Raw genomic sequence first — 20,820 nt, 5'->3', positions numbered from 1 at the left:
TAGGTCATATCGGTGTAAAGCGCATGAAGAAACTCCATACTGATGGACTTTTGGAACCACTTGATTATGAATCACTTGGTACTTGCGAACCGTGCCTCATGGGCAAGATGACTAAAACGCCGTTCTCCGGTACTATGGAGAGAGCAACAGATTTGTTGGAAATCATACATACAGATGTATGTGGTCCGATGAATATTGAGGCTCGTGGCGGATATCGTTATTTTCTCACCTTCACAGATGACTTAAGCAGATATGGGTATATCTACTTAATGAAACATAAGTCTGAGACATTTGAAAAGTTCAAAGAATTTCAGAGTGAAGTTGAAAATCATCGTAACAAGAAAATAAAGTTTCTATGATCTGATCGTGGAGGAGAATATTTGAGTTACGAGTTTGGTGTACATTTGAAACAATGCAGAATAGTTTCGCAACTCACGCCACCCGGAACACCACAGCGTAATGGTGTGTCCGAACATCGTAATCGTACTTTACTAGATATGGTGCGATCTATGATGTCTCTTACTGATTTACCGCTATCGTTTTGGGGTTATGCTTTGGAGACGGCCGCATTCACGTTAAATAGAGCACCATCAAAATCCGTTGAGACGATGACTTATGAACTATGGTTTGGCAAGAAACCAAAGTTTTCATTTCTGAAAGTTTGGGGCTGCGATGCTTATGTGAAAAAGCTTCAACCTGATAAGATCGAACCCAAATCGGAGAAATGTGTCTTCAAAGGATATCCAAAGGAGACTATTGGATACACCTTCTATCACAGATCCGGAGGCAAGACTTTTGTTGCTAAGTTCGGAAACTTTCTAGAGAAGGAGTTTCTCTCGAAAGAAGTGAGTGGGAGGAAAGTAGAACTTGACGAGGTAACTGTACCTGCTCCCTTATTGGAAAGTAGTGCATCACAGAAAACTGTTTCTGTGACACCTACACCAATTAGTGAGGAAGCTAATGATAATGATCATGAAACTTCAGAACAAGATACTACTGAACCTCGTAGATCAACCAGAGTAAGATCCACACCAGAGTGGTACAGTAATCCTGTTCTGGAAGTCATGCTACTAGATCATGATGAACCTATGAACTATCAAGAAGCGATGGTGAGCCCAGATTCCGCAAAATGGCTTGAAGCCATGAAATCTGAGATGGGATCCATGTATGAGAACAAAGTGTGGACTTTGGTTGACTTGCCCAATGATCGGCAAGCAATTGCGAATAAATGGATCTTCAAGAAGAAGACTGACGCCGACGGTAATATTACTGTCTACAAAGCTCGACTTGTCACAAAAGGGTTTCGGCAAGTTCAAGGGATTGACTACGATGAGACCTTCTCACCCGTAGCGATGCTTAAGTCTGTCCGAATCATGTTAGCAATTGCCGCATTTTATGATTATGAAATTTGGTAGATGGATGTCAAAACTGCATTCCTGAATGGATTTCTGGAAGAAGAGTTGTATATGATGCAACCGGAAGGTTTTGTCGATCCAAAGGGAGCTAACAAAGTGTGCAAGCTCCAGCGATCCATTTATGGACTGGTGCAAGCCTCTCGGAGTTGGAATAAACGCTTTGATAGTGTGATCAAAGCATTTGGTTTTATACAGACTTTTGGAGAAGCCTGTATTTACAAGAAAGTGAGTGGGAGCTCTGTAGCATTTCTGATATTATATGTGGATGACATATTACTGATCAGAAATGATATAGAATTTCTGGATAGCATAAAGGGATACTTGAATAAGAGTTTTTCAATGAAAGACCTCGGTGAAGCTACTTACATATTAGGCATAAAGATCTATAGAGATAGATCAAGACGTTTAATTGGACTTTCACAAAGCACATACCTTGACAAGATTTTGAAGAAGTTCAAAATGGATCAAGCAAAGAAAGGGTTCTTGCCTGTGTTACAAGGTGTGAAGTTGAGTCAGACTCAATGCCTGACCACTGCAGAAGATAGAGAGAAAATGAAAGATGTTCCCTATGCTTCAGCCATAGGCTCTATCATATATGCAATGCTGTGTACCAGACCTGATGTGTGCCTTGCTATAAGTCTAGCAGGGAGGTACCAAAGTAATCCAGGAGTGGATCACTAGACAGCGGTCAAGAACATCCTGAAGTACCTGAAAAGGACTAAGGATATGTTTCTCATATATGGAGGTGACAAAGAGCTCATCGTAAACGGTTACGTTGATGCAAGCTTTGACACTGATCCGGACGATTCTAAATCACAAACCGGATACGTGTTTACATTAAACGGTGGAGCTGTCAGTTGGTGCAGTTCTAAACAAAGCATCGTGGCGGGATCTATGTGTGAAGCGGAATACATAGCTGCTTCGGAAGCAGCAAATGAAGGAGTCTGGATGAAGGAGTTCATATCCGATCTAGGTGTCGTACCTAGTGCATCGGGTCCAATGAAAATCTTTTGTGACAATACTGGTGCAATTGCCTTGGCGAAGGAATCCAGATTTCACAAGAGAACCAAGCACATCAAGAGACGCTTCAATTCCATCCGGGATCTAGTCCAGGTGGGAGACATAGAGATTTGCAAGATACATACGGATCTGAATGTTGCAGACCCGTTGACTAAGCCTCTTCCATGAGCAAAACATGATCAGCACCAAGGCTCCATGGGTGTTAGAATCATTACTGTGTAATCTAGATTATTGACTCTAGTGCAAGTGGGAGACTGAAGGAAATATGCCCTAGAGGCAATAATAAAGTTATTATTTATTTCCTTATATATCATGATAAAAGTTAATTATTCATGCTAGAATTGTATTAAACCGGAAACATGATACATGTGTGAATACATAGACAAACAGAGTGTCACTAGTATGCCTCTACTAGACTAGCTTGTTAATCAAAGATGGTTATGTTTCCTAACCATGGACAAAGAGTTGTCATTTGATTAATAGGATCACATCATTAGTTGAATGATCTGATTGACATGACCCATTCCATTAGCTTAGCACCCGATCGTTTAGTATGTTGCTATTGCTTTCTTCATGACTTATACATGTTCCTATGACTATGAGATTATGCAACTCCCGTTTGCCAGAGGAACACTTTTTGTGCTACCAAACGTCACAACGTAACTGGGTGATTATAAAGGAGCTCTACAGGTGTCTCCAAAGGTACATGTTGGGTTGGCGTATTTGAAGATTAGGATTTGTCACTCCGATTGTCGGAGAGGTATCTCTGGGCCCTCTCGGTAATGCACATCACTTAAGCCTTGCAAGCATTGCAACTAATGAGTTAGTTGTGGGATGATGTATTACAGAACGAGTAAAGAGACTTGCCAGTAACGAGATTGAACTAGGTATGGGATACCGACGATCGAATCTCGGGCAAGTAACATACCAATGACAAAGGGAACAACGTATGTTGTTATGCGGTCTGACCGATAAAAGATCTTCGTAGAATATGTAGGAGCCAATATGAGCATCCAGGTTCCGCTATTGGTTATTGACCGGAGACGTGTCTCGGTCATGTCTACATTGTTCTCGAACCCATAGGGTCCGCACGCTTAAGGTTACGATGACAGTTATATTATGAGTTTATGCATTTTGATGTACCGAAGGTTGTTCGGAGTCTCGGATGTGATCACGGACATGACGAGGAGTCTCAAAATGGTCGAGACATAAAGATTGATATGTTGGAAGCCTATGTTTGGATACCGGAAGTGTTCCGGGTGAAATCGGGATTTTACCGGAGTACCGGGAGGTTACCGGAACTCCCCGGGAGGTATATGGGCCTTAGTGGGCCTTAGTGGAAGAAGAGAAGAGGCAGCCAGGGCTGGGCCGCGCGCCCCTCCACCCCTAGTCCGAATAGGACAAGGAGAGAGGGGGCCGGCACCCCCCTCCTTCTCTCTCTCTCTTTTCCCACCTCACGAATCCAATTCCAACTAGGAAAGGGGGGAGTGGCCGGCCGGCCCCCCTCCCTTGAACCTTTATATACGGAGGCAGGGGCACCCCCTAGAGACACAAGTTGATCCACGTGATCATATTCTTAGCCGTGTGTGGTGCCCCCTTCCACCATAGTCCTCGATAATATTGTAGCGGTGCTTAGGGGAAGCCCTGCGACAGTAGCATCAAGATCGTCACCACGCCGTCGTGCTGACGGAACTCTTCCCCGACACTTTGTTGGATCGGAGTCCGGGGATCGTCATCGAGCTGAACGTGTGCTAGAACTCGGAGGTGCCATAGTTTCGGTGCTTGATTGGTCGGGCCGTGGAGACGTACGACTGCATCAACCAAACGCTTCCGTTGTCGATCTACAAGGGTACGCAGATCACACTCTCCCCCTCTCATTGCTATGCATCACCATGATCTTGCGTGTGCGTAGGAAATTTTTTTGGAATTACTACGAAACCCAACCCGGATGACTGGACTATACCTTCAGCCGGACTCCTGGACTATGAAGATACAAGATTGAAGACTTCGTCTCGTGTCCGGGAGGGACTTTCCTTGGCGTGGAAGGCAAGCTTGGTGATACGGATATACAGATCTCCTACCATTGTAACCGACTCTATGTAACCCTAACACTATCCGGTGTCTATATAAACCGGAGGGTTTTAGTCCCTAGGACAACATACACATCAACGATCATACCATAGGCTAGCTTCTAGGGTTTAGCCTCCTCGATCTCGTGGTAGATCTACTCTTGTACTACCCATATCATCAATATTAATCAAGCAGGACGTAGGGTTTTACCTCCATCGAGAGGACCCGAACCTGGGTAAAACTTCGTGTCCCTTTTCTCCTGTTACCATCCGGCCTAGACGCACAGTTTGGGACCGCCTACCCGAGATCCGCCGGTTTTGACACCGACATTGGTGCTTTCATTGAGAGTTCCTCTGTGTCATCGCCGTTAGGCTCGATGGCTCCGACGATCATCGATAGCGATGTAGTCTAGGGTGAGATGTTCCTCCCCGGACAGATCTTCATCTTCGGCGGCTTCGCACTGCGGGCCAATTCGCTTGGCCGTCTGGAGCAGATCGAAAGCTATGCCCCTGGCCGTCAGGTCAGATTTGGAAGTTTAAACTACACGGCTGACATCCGCGGGGACTTGACCTTCGACGGATTCGAGCCACTGCCGAGCGTGCCGCACTGTCACGACGAGCATGATCTAGCTCTGCCGCCGAATAGTGCCCTGGAGGCCGCACCCGCATCGGCTTCGACCCTTAATTCGGAGCCAACTGCGCCGATCAAGGATGGGCAGTTGGACGCCACCTCAGGGGCTGCGACCCCAACGGCGATTGAGCCAAGCACCAGCCCCGTACTCTGCGAGACTCGTGACTCCAAGGAGCCGGACTCCTCTCCGGACTCCAAACCCTCCGCGCCCCTGCCGATCGAATCCGATTGGGCGCCGATCATGGAGTTCACTGCCGCGGACATCTTTCAGCACTCGCCTTTCGGCGATATCCTGAAGTAACTGAAGTCTCTCTCTTTATCAGGAGATCCCTGGCCGGACTACGGTCACCAAGGTTGGGGTACGGACGATGAAGAAATTCAAAGCTCACCACCACCCACTTTGTAGCAACTGTCGACGACTTAACCGACATGCTCGACTTCGACTCCGAAGACATCAACGGTATGGACGCCGATGAAGGAGATGATGAAGAACCAACGCCTACTAGGCCCTGGAAAGCCACCTCGTCATATGACATATACATGGTGGACACCCCAAAAGAGGGAGATGGCGATGGAACAGCGGAGGATGACCCCTCCAAGAAACAGCCTAAGCGCCGGCGTCAGCGGCGCCGCTCAAAATCTCGCCAAAACAAACAAGGTGATTCCAGCACGGGAGATAATAATACTCTGGAAAGTGCCGAAGAAAACCCCCTCCAGCAAGATTTAGCACAGGAAGATGGAGAACCAGCCCTCATGAGAGAGCGGCAGACAGAGAGGTCGAGGACGATAATTATTTGCCTCCCTCCGAATACGAGGCAAGCCTCGACGACGACGAATTCGTCGTGCCAGAGGATCCCGTCGAGCAAAAGCGTTTTCAACGCAGGCTTATGGCCACGGCAAGAAGCCTCAAGAAAAAACAGCAACAGCTTAGAGCTGATCAAGATTTGCTAGTCGACAGATGGACTGAAGTCCTTGCGGCCGAAGAGCATAAACTCGAACGCCCCTCCAAGAGCTACCCAAAGCGCAGGTTGCTACCCTGATTAGAGGAGGAAGCACTTGATGCGGCCGACCGGCCACCTCGTGGTCGCGATAGAGAGGCCTCTCGGCCCTCCAATCAAGCCGCACCCCGTACCAAGGCACGGGAATATGCACCGGACTTACGAGACATGTTGGAGGACAAGGCAAGGCAAACAAGATCGATCTACGGATCGCATGGGCGCCCCACGGCTCGAGACGGTAACCGTCACGCCGGCCACAAATTCGGCGGGGCCGAACACAGTAGACAAGGCTCATTGGAGCTACGTCACGATATAGCCCAGTACAGAGGCACCGCACACCCACTCTGCTTTATAGATGAAATAATGGATCATCAAATCCCCGAGGGTTTCAAACCCGTAAACATCGAATCATATGATGGCACAACAGATCCTGCGGTATGGATCGAGGATTATCTCCTTCATATCCACATGGCCCGCGGCGATGATTTCCACGCCATCAAATACCTCCCACTCAAGCTTAAAGGACCAGCTCGGCATTGGCTTAATAGCTTGCCAACAGGATCAATCAGCTGTTGGGAGGACCTGGAAGCCGCATTCCTCGACAATTTCCAGGGCACTTATGTGCGACCCCCAGACGTCGATGACCTAAGTCACGTAATTCAGCAGCCAGAGGAATTGGCCAGGAAATTCTGGACACGGTTCCTAACAAAGAAAAATCAAATAGTCGACTGTCCGGACGCTGATGCCCTAGCAGCCTTCAAACACAATATCCGTGACGAGTGGCTGGCCCGGCACCTTGGACAGGAAAAGCCGAAATCTATGGCAGCACTCACGACACTCATGACCCGCTTTTGCGCGGGAGAAGACTGCTGGCTTGCTCGTAGCAACAATATGACCAAGAACCCTGGTAATTCGGACACCAGGGACAATAGTGGCAGGCCGCGTTGCAACAAGCAGAAGCGCCGCATGAACGGCGACAATGCTGAGGATACGGCAGTTAATGCCGGATTCAGAGGCTCTAAATCCGGTCAGCGGAAAAACCATTCAAAAGGAATCCTAGGGGCCCGTCCAGTTTGGACCGAATACTCGACCGCTCGTGCCAGATACATGGCACCCCCGAAAAGCCAGCCAATCACACCAACAGGGATTGTTGGGTGTTCAAGCAGGCAGGCAAGTTAAACGCCGAAAATGAAGACAAGGGGCTGCATAGCGATGACGACGAGGAGCCCCGGCCGCCGAACAACAGTGGACAGAAGGGTTTTCCCCCACAAGTGCGGACGGTGAACATGATATACGCAACCCACGTCCCCAAAAGGGAGTGGAAGCGCGCGTTAAGGGACGTATACGCGGTAGAGCCAGTCGCCCCAAAGTTCAACCCATGGTCCTCCTGCCCGATCACCTTTGATCAAAGGGACCATCCCACTAGCATCCGTCATGGCGGATTCGCCGCATTGGTCCTAGACCCAATTATTGACGGATTTCATCTCACTAGAGTCCTCATGGACGGCGGCAGCAGCCTGAACCTGCTTTACCAGGATACAATGCGGAAAATGGGCATAGATCCCTCCAGGATTAAGCCCACCAAAACGACCTTTAAAGGCGTAATACCAGGTCTAGAGGCCAACTGTACAGGCTCAGTCACACTTGGAGTGGTCTTCGGATCTCCAGATAATTTCTGAAGCGAGGAGTTAATCTTCGACATAGTCCCGTTTCGCAGTGGCTATCACGCACTGCTCGAGCGAACCGCATTCGCTAAGTTTAATGCGGTACCGCATTACGCATACCTTAAGCTCAAGATGCCAGGCCCTCGAGGAGTAATTACGGTCAATGGAAACACCGAATGCTCCCTTCAAACGGAGGAGCACACGGCGGCCCATGCAGCGGAAGTTCAAAGCAGCCTCTCCAGGAAGTTCTCCAGTCCGGCCACTAAACGACCGGACACCGTCAAGCGCGCCCGGAGTAACCTACAACAAGACCACCTGGCACGATCCGAGCAGGCGTAGCAATGCGTCCCCAACCCCAACCCTCGCAAAAAGGCAACGCTAGTACTTCGCGTACATAACTACGTTCTAGAGATACCATGGGCATAGGGGGAGGGGCACCATCACGGCACGCCCAAAACACGGCTTAAACCGTACCAGGGGCTGCGATTTTTTAATTTTCTCTTACTTTTAGGACTCCATCCTTCGGAAGGCCTGTTCGGCAGTTCAATTGCCGCACAAACGATGCAAGAACCAGGGAAGCAGACAAGCCACGCCGCAGTACGGAACACCAGGGTGGTCTCTATCACGAGCAGTATACCTGTTCCGCATAATATTCCGCAGCTTGCCCCTGGAACGGACATGTTAACTAGTCCAACCTTCCACTTAATGCATTATTTTTATCGTTCTGCTTTAGTCGCAGCCCTTTTTAATAAACAATGCATAGCTTTCGTCTACTTTTGCATTACCTTCTTTCTTTATATATGTTCCTTAACGACATGTTGCACCCGTACACGTTGGTACGGCCAAAATACGCCAGGGGCTTTAGTACCCCTAAATATGGTGTGAGAAGTCCGAACACTTTAACAAGTGCGGCACCCCGAACATATAGCACTATATGCATCGGCTCCAAATCATGTCTTGGGTCAATAGTTGGGTTTGCCCGGCTCCTATGTTTTGGTGCCTTACGTTCCGCTATATCGGCTAAGGTGGCACTAGGAGAACCACTGCGATTGTGCCCCAGTTGAGCTGGGTTGAGCACCTCAGTGGAGAAAGCTAAAACTGACTGTCATGATGAAGCGAGAGCCGGTCGCTGTTCGGGAGGTTTTTTCGAGTCCCTAAAGACTTATGCCGCTTAGGGCGAGGAGCCGGCTCTGTCCGGCCAAGGCATGGATAGCGCCCCGAACTCGGTCTTCCGAATACCAGGGGCTTCGCCGAAATTTAAAATTATAGAATTCTATGGCTAAGTGAGAGTGTTCATGCATTATAGTCTGATTGCCTTGTTCGTTGGGCTGAGCGCCTCCCTCGAAGGACCCAAACATGGGAAAAAGAGCGCTCAGATTTATCCCCGAACACCCCAGCACTAGCGGCACGGGGGCAGAAGCCGACGACTCGCCATGTCTCAGAATTGATAAACAGCCGCACAGAAGGTAATATTTTAAATTCTAACAGCATTGCTTAGCGCATATAAACAAGTTTTCAGCGCACAGGATAAAACGAGCAAGTTTCACTCAAAAATTACATCCCTAGAACATTCATCCGCCACGAGGCGGGCACCCTTCAGAACATCCTTATAGTAATTCTCGGGCTTGTGATGCTCTTTCCCCGGCGGTGGCCCGTCCTTCACCAGCTTCTCAGAATCCAACTTGCCCCAGTGCACCTTAGCACGGGCAAGGGCCCTACGGGCACCTTCAATGCAGACGAAGCGCTTGATGACTTCGAGCCTTGGATAGGCCTCCACCAACCGCCGCACCAGCCCGAAATAGCTCCCAGGCAGAGCGCCTCCAGGCCACAGCCGAACAATGAGGCCCTTCATGGCCTATTCGGCCGCCTTATGGAGCTCGACCAGTTGCTTTAGCTGGTCACTCAGGGGCACGGGGTGTCCAGCCTCAGTATACTGAGACAAGAACACTTTGTCTGTCGAGCTGCCCTCCTCGGATCGGTAGAATGCGGCGGCATCGGATACACTCCGGGGAAGATCTGCAAATGCTCCTGGAGAGCTCCGGATTCGGGTAAGTAACAAGTAACTCACGTCTATGTGTTTGCTTTGCATAAAGAATGCCGTACCCGCCGCTATCTTCTTCACCTCATCCAACTCCTGGAGGGTCTTCTGGGATTCGGCCTTGGCGGAGATGGCGTTTTCAATACCCACCGCGAGCTCGGACGCTCGCGTCTTTGAGTCAAGCTCCAAACTCTCATGTTTTTCCATGAGAGCCTGGAGCTCTTGCCGCACCTTGCCAACCTCGGCCTCATACTTCTCCCGCTTGGTGCGCTCCGAGGCTGCCCTCTTCTCGGCCTCGACCAGCGCCTGCTTAAGGGTCGCCACTTCAGACGTGGCCCCTAAAATAGCCACGATAATCCTGTCATTCTTTGCAATTGCACCTTTTTATATATATTTAAAAACATGGTATTTCTTACCTTCATTGTCCTCGAGTTGCTTCTTGGCATGCCCGAGCTCTTGCTCGGACCGCTCAAGGTTCTGCTTTAGCGTGTCCATTTCCGTAGTCAGTGCGGCAGACGCGAGCAGGGAAGCCTGCATATGCATATTGACTCATTTTTGTTAGACTCCTGCGAATTCTATTTGATCCTCTATTCGGCTTTTCTTCCCGAATGCCAAACAGAGCATCAGGGGCTACTGTCTATGCAGTACTATTATTTACAAATTCTTTACTTACCTCAAAGCCTGTCAAAAGGCTAGTACAAGCTTCAGTCAGTCCGCTCTTGGCGGACTGAACCTTCTGGACCACTGCACTCATAATAGCGCGGTGCTCCTCGTCGATGGAGGCACCTTGGAGCGCCTCCAATATATTGTCCGGCGCCTCCGGTTGGACGGGGGCCGCCGGCATGATGGACTTGCTCCTCTTGGAAGGAGGTCCCCCTTCGGACTCTGGAACCTTTGAAGGTTCCGGAGCGGTGTCCGGCCTAGAGCCGGACTTGGAGCCCTGAGGGGTTTCATCCCCTTTGCTCCTGGAGTCCGGGAGGTCGCCTTGCGACGCCTCCAGGACCACCTCCTCCCGGCTTGGAACATGTTGGGACAACACTTCGGTGTCGTCCGTAGGGCGGGGGGAGGAAGCCGTCGGAAGCGAGTTCACATCCGACGAGTCTAGTGAGCCGCTCAACGACGCGTCAAGCCGGTCTTTGGGTGGGCTGCATTAACATATTCGACGTAAGGGAAAGCTGTGCAATAAACGAATACAATGAATTACTCTGGTATCCAGATACTTACGATTTTGCCAGGGGCTTGGCCCTAGGCGCCCACTCCTCTCCGCCGCCGACGGCGTCGATGGAGCAATCCGGAGGAAGGGTTTTCCCCTTCTTGGACCCTTCGGCCTCCCCAGTTGGGGCGGCCTTCCTTTTCTTCCCTTCCCCCGCTGGAGGGGGAGGGGTCTCTTCTTCCTCCTCCTCGTCTTCACGGGAGGAGTGCGTCTTGGATTCGTTGGATGATGAATCCGACACCTCCGGGCGTCGGGCACTCTTTCGAGTCCCCGTGGCCTTCTTCTTGACCTTCTTCTCCGGCACCACATAGGGTGCCGGAACTAGCAGCTTCACCAAGCGAGCATCCGCTGGGCCTTCGGGCAAAGGAGCCGGACAGTTGATCTGTCCGGATGTCACCTGCCAATCCTGTCAAACGTAAGGGAGTTTAGATCCCGCATGGAGTCAAACTATGAAAAACTAATACCCTGTAAAAGGAAAAAACAGCTTACCGCGAGAGCGTGACGCTGCGCACTAAATCCGCGATCCTCAGTAGCGGACGCGGGAGCCTCGGCGCCCTTGAAAAGCACCTTCCAGGCATCTTCGTACGTCGTGTCGAAGAGCCTGCTTAGAGTCTGGTGCCGCGCCGGGTCGAACTCCCACAGGTTGAAAGCCCGTTGTTGGCACGGGAGGATCAAGCGGATGAGCATAACCTGGACTACGTTGACAAGTTTGAGCTTCTTGTCCACCAGGGTTTTGACGCATGTTTGGAGTTTGGTCAGCTCTCCTTTTTTACCCCACGACAGGCCCGCCTCTTTCCAGGACGTGAGCCGCGTTGGGGGTCCGGACCGGAACTCGGGGGGCGCGACCCATTCGGCGTCGCGTGGCTCGGTGATGTAAAACCACCCCGATTGCCACCCCTTCAGGGTCTCCACAAAGGAGCCCTCGAGCCAGAGGACGCTGGCCATCTTGCCCACCATGGCGCCTCCGCACTCCGCCTGGCTGCCGCGCACCACCTTCGGCTTGACGTTGAAAGTCTTGAGCCATAGGCCGAAATGGGGGAGGATGCGGAGGAAGGCCTCGCACACGACGATAAACGTCGAGATGTTGAGGACGAAGTTCGGGGCCAGATCATGGAAATCCAGGCCGTAGTAGAACATGAGCCCCCGGACAAATGGGTGGAGAGGGAAGCCTAGTCCGCGGAGGAAATGGGGGAGGAACACCACCCTCTCATGTGGCCTAGGGGTGGGGATGAGCTGCCCCTTTTCGGGGAGCCGGTACGCAATGTCGTTAGACAGGTATCCGGCCTTCCTCAGCTTTTTGATATGTCCCTCCGTGACGGAGGAGACCATCCACTTGCCTCCCGCTCCGAACATGGCTGGAGAAGGTTGAGGTTGGGAGTGCAGACTTGGGCGCTGGAGCTCGAGTGCGCAAGAATGGATAGGCAAAGGAGGAAGAAGGTGTAGGTCAGAAGGTGGATCCTTATCCCCTTATATGGGTGGACGCAACTACATGTCCCCACCAGCCTGGTAAAACTCGCTTATCTCCAAGCACCGTAATCAATGGCGCGGTTGGGTTACCCACGCCCGTATTGATGAGAATCCCGGAATAAGGGGACACAATCTCTGCTTTAACAAGACGTGACAAGGAAACCGCCTCGCATAACGCACTGAGATGGGACAGTAAAACGGTTCGAATAAAAGCTTGGCCATGGTGTGATGTCACACTACGGAATACGTCAGCAGATTAGATTTGTGTAAATATTATTCTCTCTATGGCAATATGTGGAAACTTATTTTGCAGAGCCGGACACTATCTTTGTGTTCAAAATCTTCTATGAAGTACTTGGAGGAGGAACCCGCCTTGCAATGCCGAAGACAATATGCGCGCCAGACTCATCGTCATTGAAGCCTGGTTCAGGGGCTACCGAGGGAGTCCTGGATTAGGGGGTGTCCGGATGACCGGACTATACCTTCAGCCGAACTCCTGGACTATGAAGATACAAGATTGAAGACTTCCTACCGTGTCCGGGAGGGACTTTCCTTGGCGTGGAAGGCAAGCTTGGCGATACGGATATATAGATCTCCTACCATTCTAACCGACTCTATGTAACCCTAACCCTATCCGGTGTCTATATAAACCGGAGGGTTTTAGTCCCTAGGACAACATACACATCAACGATCATACCATAGGCTAGCTTCTAGGGTTTAGCCTCCTTGATCTCGTGGTAGATCTACTCTTGTACTACCCATTTCCTCAATATTAATCAAGCAGGACGTAGGGTTTTACCTCCATCGAGAGGGCCCAAACCTGGGTAAAACTTCGTGTCCCTTGTCTCCTGTTACCATCCGGCCTAGACGCACAGTTTGGGACCCCCTACCCGAGATCCGCCGGTTTTGACACCGACAGGGGGCACACGGCCTGCCCTGGCCGCCCCTCCTATTCTCCACTAAGGCCCATCTTGGCCCATTAAACCCCCGGGGGGGGGGGTCCGGTAACCCCCGTTACTTCGGTAAAATCCCGATTTCACCCGGAACACTTCCGATATCCAAATATAGGCTTCCAATGTATCAATATTTATGTCTCGACCATTTCGAGACTCCTCGTCATGTCTGTGATCACATCTGGGACTCCAAACTTCCTTCGGTACATCAAAACACATAAACTCATAATATAACCATTATCGAACTTTAAGCGTGCGGACCCTACGGGTTCAAGAACTATGTAGACATGACTGAGACATGTCTCTAGTCAATAACCAATAGCGGAACCTGGATGCTCATATTGGTTCCTACATATTCTACGAAGATCTTTATCGGTCAAACCGCACAACACTATACGTTGTTCTCTTTGTCATCGGTATGTTACTTGCCCGAGATTCGATCGTCCGTATCCAATACCTAGTTCAATCTCGTTACCGGAAAGTCTATTTACTCGTTCCGTAATACATCACCCTGTAACTAACTCATTAGTTATCATGCTTGCAAGGCTTATAGTGATGTGTATTACCGAGTGGGCCCAGAGATACCTCTCCGACAATCGGAGTGACAAATCCTAATCTTGATCTATGCCAACTCAACGAGTACCATCGGAGACACCTGTAGAGCACCTTTATAATCACCAAGTTATGTTGTGACGTTTGGTAGCACACAAAGTGTTCCTCCGGTATTCGGGAGTTGCATAATCTCATAGTCATAAGAACATGTATAAGTCATGAAGAAAGCAATAGCAGTAAACAAACGATCAAGTGCTAAGCTAACGGAATGGGTCAAGTCAATCACATCATTCTCCTAATGATGTGATCCCATTGATCAAATAAAAACTCATGTCTATGGTTAGGAAACTTAACCATCTTTGATCAATGAGCTAGTTAAGTAGAGGCATACTACTGACACTATGTTTGTCTATGTATTCACACATGTATTATGTTTCCGGTTAATACAATTCTAGCATGAATAATAAACATTTATCATGAAATAAGGAAATAAATAATAACTTTATTATTGCCTCTAGGGAATATTTCCTTCAATAACATACCTCGTTGGCGAGGTGATTGATGTCATGCCCGCGGTCCGAATCTGTGGCCGGCGGTGTCTCGTTTCCCTTGAAGAGCAACTTCCAGGCGTCTTCGTGAGAAGTTTCGAAGAGCCTCTTCAGGGTATGGTGCTTCTTCGGATTAAACTCCCATAGAGGGCGGCTTCGGCTTTGGCACGGGAGAATCCAGCGAACTAGCATCACCAGGATTATATCGACAAGCTTGATATCCTTGTCCACCATACTTTGAACACGCGTCTGCAGCGCTATCAGCTCGTCTGGAGAACACCAGTTCAGGCTCTTCTCGACCCAGGAGGTGAGCCGCATCGGAGCACCGGAGTTGAATTCGGCAGCTGCGGCCCAGTTGGTGTCGTGGGGTTCTATAATGTAGAACCACTGTTTCTGCCACTCCTTGACAGTCTCCACGAAAGTGCCTTTCGGCCAGGAGACATTGGACAGCTTAATCACCATGGCTCCTTCGCACTCCGCGTGCTGGCCATCCACCACCTTCGGCTTCACGTTGAAGACTTTGAGCCACAACCCGAAGTGGGGTTGGCTGCGGAGGAAGGCCTCACACACGACGATGAACGCCGAGATGTTGAGGAAGGAGTTCAGGGATAGATCATGGAAGTCTATCCCGTAATAGTACATCAGCCCGCGAACGAAAGGGTGGAGTGGAAACCCTAGCCCGCGGAGGAAATGAGGGATTAATACCACCCTCTCGTTGGGCTTTCGGCATAGGGACGACTTGTCCCTGGGCCAGAAGACGGTGGGCGATTTCCTTCGCCAAGTACCCGGCCGCCCGAAGCTCAGTAATATCCCTGGGGAGACCATCCACTTGCGTTGGCCTCCGGATCCGAACATGGTTGAGTGCTAACTTGAGTGGGAAGAAGATGAGAACTTGGGCGTTGTAGCTCAAGAGTGGAAGGGTGGAGGAAGAGAGAATGCGTGGGAGAATAAGGGGGAACCCTTATCCCCTTATACAGGTAGTGAATATCGAACGCCTCCCCACTCGCCTTAACCTCGCCTATTTCCAAGGGCTGTGTAAACAGGCACGGTTGGGTTACCCATGCCTGAATTGATGAAAATCCCACAATAAAGGGACACAATCTCTGTTTTGACAAGACGTGCCAATGGAAACCGCATCTCGAAACGCAGAGTGACGGACAAAAACGGTTCAATATAGTGACCAAACAGATGTGATGTCATCTTGCAAAAAGTTGTCAGCAGATGGGACTCGTGAAATATTATATTCCCTCTGCGGTTGTGTGTGGTGCGTGTGTTACAGGTCCAGACACATTCAATACGTCCGAAGACTATCTTGGAGTTCAGAAGGAGGAACCCGCCTTGCAATGCCGAAGACAGATCTACGCGCCGGATACCTTGTCATTGAAGCCAGGTTCAGGGGCTACTAAGGGAGTCCTGGACTAAGGGGTCCTCGGGCGTCCGACCTGTTAGCCATGGGCCGAACTGATGGGCTGTGAAGATACGAAGACCGAAGATGGCACCTGTGTCCGGATAGGACTCACCTTGGCGTGGAAGGCAAGCTTGGCGATCAAATATGTAGATTCCTTTCTTTGTAACCGACCCTACGTAACCCTAGATTCTCTCGGTGTCTATATAAACCAAGGACTTAATCCGGTGAGGAGGAGATTCATTATCATAGTCATACAGGCTAGACTTCTAGGGTTTAGCCATTACGATCTCGTGGTAGATCAACTCTTATAATACTCATATTCATCAAGATCAATCAAGCAGGAAGTAAAGTATTACCTCAGTAGAGAGGGTCCGAACCTGGGTAAACACCGTGTCACCTGTCTCCTATTATCATCGATCTTAGACGCACAGTTCGGGACCCCCTACCCGAGATCCGCCGGTTTTGACACCGACACTGACCCGGCCCGAAAAAACCCGGCCTTGTCCGCGGATCGGGCTCAGGCCTAGATTTCAAGCCCGACAGCCGGGCTGGGTCAGGCCCGGGCCCGTCATATTCACGCATTAACGAAGAGGCCCGGTCCGAGGCCTGGCGGGCTTTTAGCGTCATGGGCTAGGCTTGGGCCTGGAATTTTTGCATCGGGCTTTGGTAGGCCCGGCCCGGCCCGACTGATGGCAAGGTATAGGTATAGAGTACATTTGAGCTGGGTTGCTCATGGGATGGGCCTGTCGGAGATCAATCGTGTGCACAGTTTGAATTGCAGCATGATGACCAAGGACCATACATGCTACTGCTTGGATTTTCGCGGGGCTAGGATTGCATTGACTAAAGTTTCCTCCCGGTAGCTGCAGGCCTGCAGCAGCGGTGCTTGTAGAGTCATAGTGTAGTCTTGGGACGCTTCGTTGTTACGTGTCAACAGAACCTGTGGTGGTAATCTCTCAAGGTATATACTGTGTGTGTCCATTCTGCAGTACACACAACTTTCGAATTCACAAAATGGCAGAAAAAACGGGTCACTACGTACTAGTCAACGTGCATGGATGGATGCTATCGAGTATGCTCGTGTGTGCATGTCGGCATGCGATGGCGCATATGTACCTCCATGAAAGGTTGGAGAATTATAGCTAATACACGCACAATTTTAGACAGAGGACAAACGTGGCATGAGTCATGCTATGCGGCTACGAGAATGATAGTTTTTGACCTACCATGCAGCACAAGTTTGACCGCCCATTCACCCTTAAATCCAGATGGTTGCCCTCTAGTCAATTTTACCAGACAGTGTGATCAAGCCCAAATGTCATGGTGCGCCTGAGCTTCAGCAAAGCGCCAAAGCGAAAGATAGAGAAGGTGGATGGGTTCGGACTGGCGGCACGAAGAGGGGGAGGCGGATGGGCTAGAGTTGCGGGATGTCGGCCGGGTTAAATACACGAATTTGATCTTGGGCGGCGAGTCAGAGCGGTGCCACGTGAGGTTCACACCACGGGGACGGAGGAGGCATCTGTCGGACCGCCGGGTTTCCAGGCGAGTCCACATGGCGCCCCGGGCGTCCCATATCCGCCTCATATTTAGGCTGGATATGAGGGGTTCGAAAGAAGTATAGTTTTCACCCTCAAATCCATTCCAATGTCTCCATAATTCCCCAAAGTCAATTTTGGTCTGATTTAAACCCTAAAAATGTCAATACCAGTTTAATCTAGCCCTGAGCGGTTATTGTCATGTTAGGAGTGGTTTTGCATCTGATTTGGTGGTCCGACACTAATTTGTCGCTGACGTGGCGTAATGACGTGGCACCAGGTCGCTGAAATAGGTGGGGCTCTATTATTCTCGCTTCTTTTTCGTCTTCGTAGGCAGCGAGGAAATCACAAGGGCCGCATCGCCGCCGTTCACACCCGCTGCAATTGCATCGCCGCCATTGCCGTCGTAGCCATTGCTCCTGTCGTCGTCTTCGCATGGGATAGAGCTCAGCTCGCGCAGCTGCGCGTTCACCCCCAAGCATCGTGCCCCATGCCGCCGCTGCCACCGCCGGCGACGCCTCTTCCTCGTTGCTCTCGCCTTCTCCCCCTCGACCTCCTCTCCCACGCTCGGCTCCATCCCCGTGCACATCCGCCCGCCGTCCACCCCGCAACCCCGCGGCCAAGCCCCCAAATGAACACCGCCGCCAGCTCAATCATGGAACCCCTTAGTACCCGTTCTGCCACAGCAATCTTTCCCATCCGACGACGACGAACCATCCTCCAATGCGGCGGCGATGCACAAGTCCCAGCCTCCGCACTCCGACAAGCTGAAGCCCGGATATGTGCACTAGGCATCCACTAACCTCTGCTTGCTTCTCTGTTCTGCCTGTTGGTGGTTCTGAATCTGAATGTCTGAATTTTATTGGCTGCCATTGTGTTCGGTAGCAAGAAGTGAGATGATTTAGCTCTACCTGAAAAACTCGGCAACCCAGGTGTGTTCTTGTTGTTCTTATGTGAGCTTTTTTTCTTGGAATGCTTATTGCAATGCAATGTGAGGGTGTGGACTATAGGTTCTATATGTGACATGATGTCCTGCTCGGTGACTTGGGCGACATGGTGAATCATCTGAAAAAAAGGGAGGATGCAATTGGAGGAATCTCACACCAACCTGAGGCTCACATGGCGAAGGTAGCCACGCGGAGATGGGCATGAGGTTGTTTGTGAATGAGATTTAATTGAAGCACACAACAGTAGTAGAAGACTTGTAGAGAAAATTAGCAAGATTTATAAATGAGTTGACCTGCTGTAATTCACATGAGTAGTGCTTCATGCTGAGAATTTATGAGGAAATGTTTGTATGGTGTTCACAAGATTGAGTTTTTCTGAAATTTTATTTGGTGATCAGAATTAGCAAACTTTTGACTGTGAGTTGTTGGTCCTGTGGCATCTCTACTGTTTATTTACATGATCAAAAGAAGCTATTCATCTCTAACAAACATCTTTTTAATGATAGCAAATGGACAGTACCAAACATCATGTATTGGACAGTACACCATGGTAAATTTCAGAGTACATAAGGACCACACGAACATAATTCAGAGACCATGAACATAAATCATAATATTTTACAGCAACAAAATGAGCAAATAAAAATCAAATCTCAGGTCCTTTCTTGCTCTCCAAGGCCTTCTTGTATGACGCCAGGTTGAAAACACAATGTTGAGGAACATTGGGCTGTGAGCTTCTAGTTCCTTCATGTGTGGATTTTGTCTGAGTGCTTGCTGGTTGTGAACGACCAACATGTGTGGACTTCCTCTGATTGCTTGCTGTTGGTTTCTGCTTTGAGCCTGACCTTGACCTTGGCTTAGGAATTTTTAAACTTGGCATTGGTGTATTACTAGGAAATGAAGTTTGAGCATATTCAGTCATTTTCCTTGCATTTGCTACTAGCACGGTTTCCTATGGAAAATAGATATTGTAGTTCGTGAAATATGAGATATGTGGCTATATAAATCAGAAGTAAGGGTAAATTAGTTAAAAATAGCTACATGAAACATACCTTTGCTTTCTTAGCATTTTCTGCTTCCATTGCATCTTTGTCTTGTTTCCTTTTCTTTGTCGCATGTCTCACAATGTGTGCATTGCCGTTGTGCTTGCCAGCCTCATTTTTTTGCATCCTTTCATGTTGTGACCTGTCCTATGGCATGAACTGCATGTTATTGTCCCACCTATCTTCCTCATCTTATTTCCCTTTGATGCCTTTGGTGCTTCTCCTTCCTCTCTTCTTCTCTCTGTTTTTGGCCTGCCTGGCAAGCTAATGTACCCTGGAGGTGCAGGTTTAACTTGATCTGATGTCGTCCAGATTTCTTCCCCCTCCAAGGGCTCGAGACAATGTGAATAGATTTTCTTGTATACTTCAATAGAGTAGCACTTTGCGATGTAATCATCTATTCTTTTCCCTATTTTGTATATAGCACTTATTGCATGACAACATGGAAGGCCAGATAGCTGCCAGTATCTGCATGAGCATGTCCATGCTTCCAAGTTCATTGTGAACTTGAACTTCCCATGTTCAAGAACCTCAAATCCCTCTTTTCCATTCGAGAGCACATCACAATTTCCTGATCTTTTAATGTTCTGCTTTAGTTTTTTGAATACATTAGGACAAATGGTCCCTTCCCATTTCTCAGATTTAGTTCTATTTTCTTGTATCCTCACCATATCTTTTTGTCTAATCCACTCTAGCATAGAGATACATGGGAGATACCTTGCTTCCAGAATCCAGTTATTAAAGGACTCACACATGTTATTGTCCACTGAGTCACAGTTCGAGCCTAGCTTCATGTATGCCCTACACCAATGCTCTGGAGCAGTATTCATCATGTCCTTGGCACCTTCAACAGTGAATTGTGCTAGCCTTGCTCTATTATAGTTGAATATTACTCTGTTTGAAGATTTAGCGCACCTCCAAAACCTCTTCTGCAGATCATGATCAGGGTGTTTTTTTTTCAGTTTGCAGATATGTGCCTTGCACACATCCTATGCTCTGATTTAGGGAATATATCCTCTATAGCACCAATCAGCCCCTTCTGTTGATCTGATGCGATATGCGATATGCAAAGCTCAAACAACATGATGCAAACATGGCATGCTATGCGGGATGCGATATGTGATGCATATGCAAGATTTGGCAAGAAATGAATGAACCCGGCCTCAACTTGGAAATCCAAGTGTGCCACTGGAAAGGTGAGATGATTTCGCTTGAAAATGATATAAAGAACGCCGGAATCGAAGTCACGGTTTGGAAATGGCAAGCAATTCAAATAAGATAACGGTCTGCGATATACAGCAAGTAGCCATCTAAATGCA

The 20,820-nt window shown here is 49.3% G+C and overlaps 1 pseudogene; it reads right to left on the bottom strand.

Moving 5' to 3' along the window:
- Nucleotides 1–19,104: 19,104 nt before the first annotated feature.
- LOC147991177 (uncharacterized) lies at nucleotides 19,105–20,361 on the bottom strand (annotated as a pseudogene).
- Between the last annotated feature and the right edge of the window lie 459 nt (nucleotides 20,362–20,820).

This window comes from Triticum urartu, chromosome 1A (assembly GCF_056163025.1).
Source record: "Triticum urartu cultivar PI428250 chromosome 1A, HENAU_Tu73, whole genome shotgun sequence".
Taxonomy (NCBI): Eukaryota; Viridiplantae; Streptophyta; class Magnoliopsida; order Poales; family Poaceae; genus Triticum; species Triticum urartu.
This window is presented reverse-complemented; position numbering and strand designations above follow the sequence as displayed.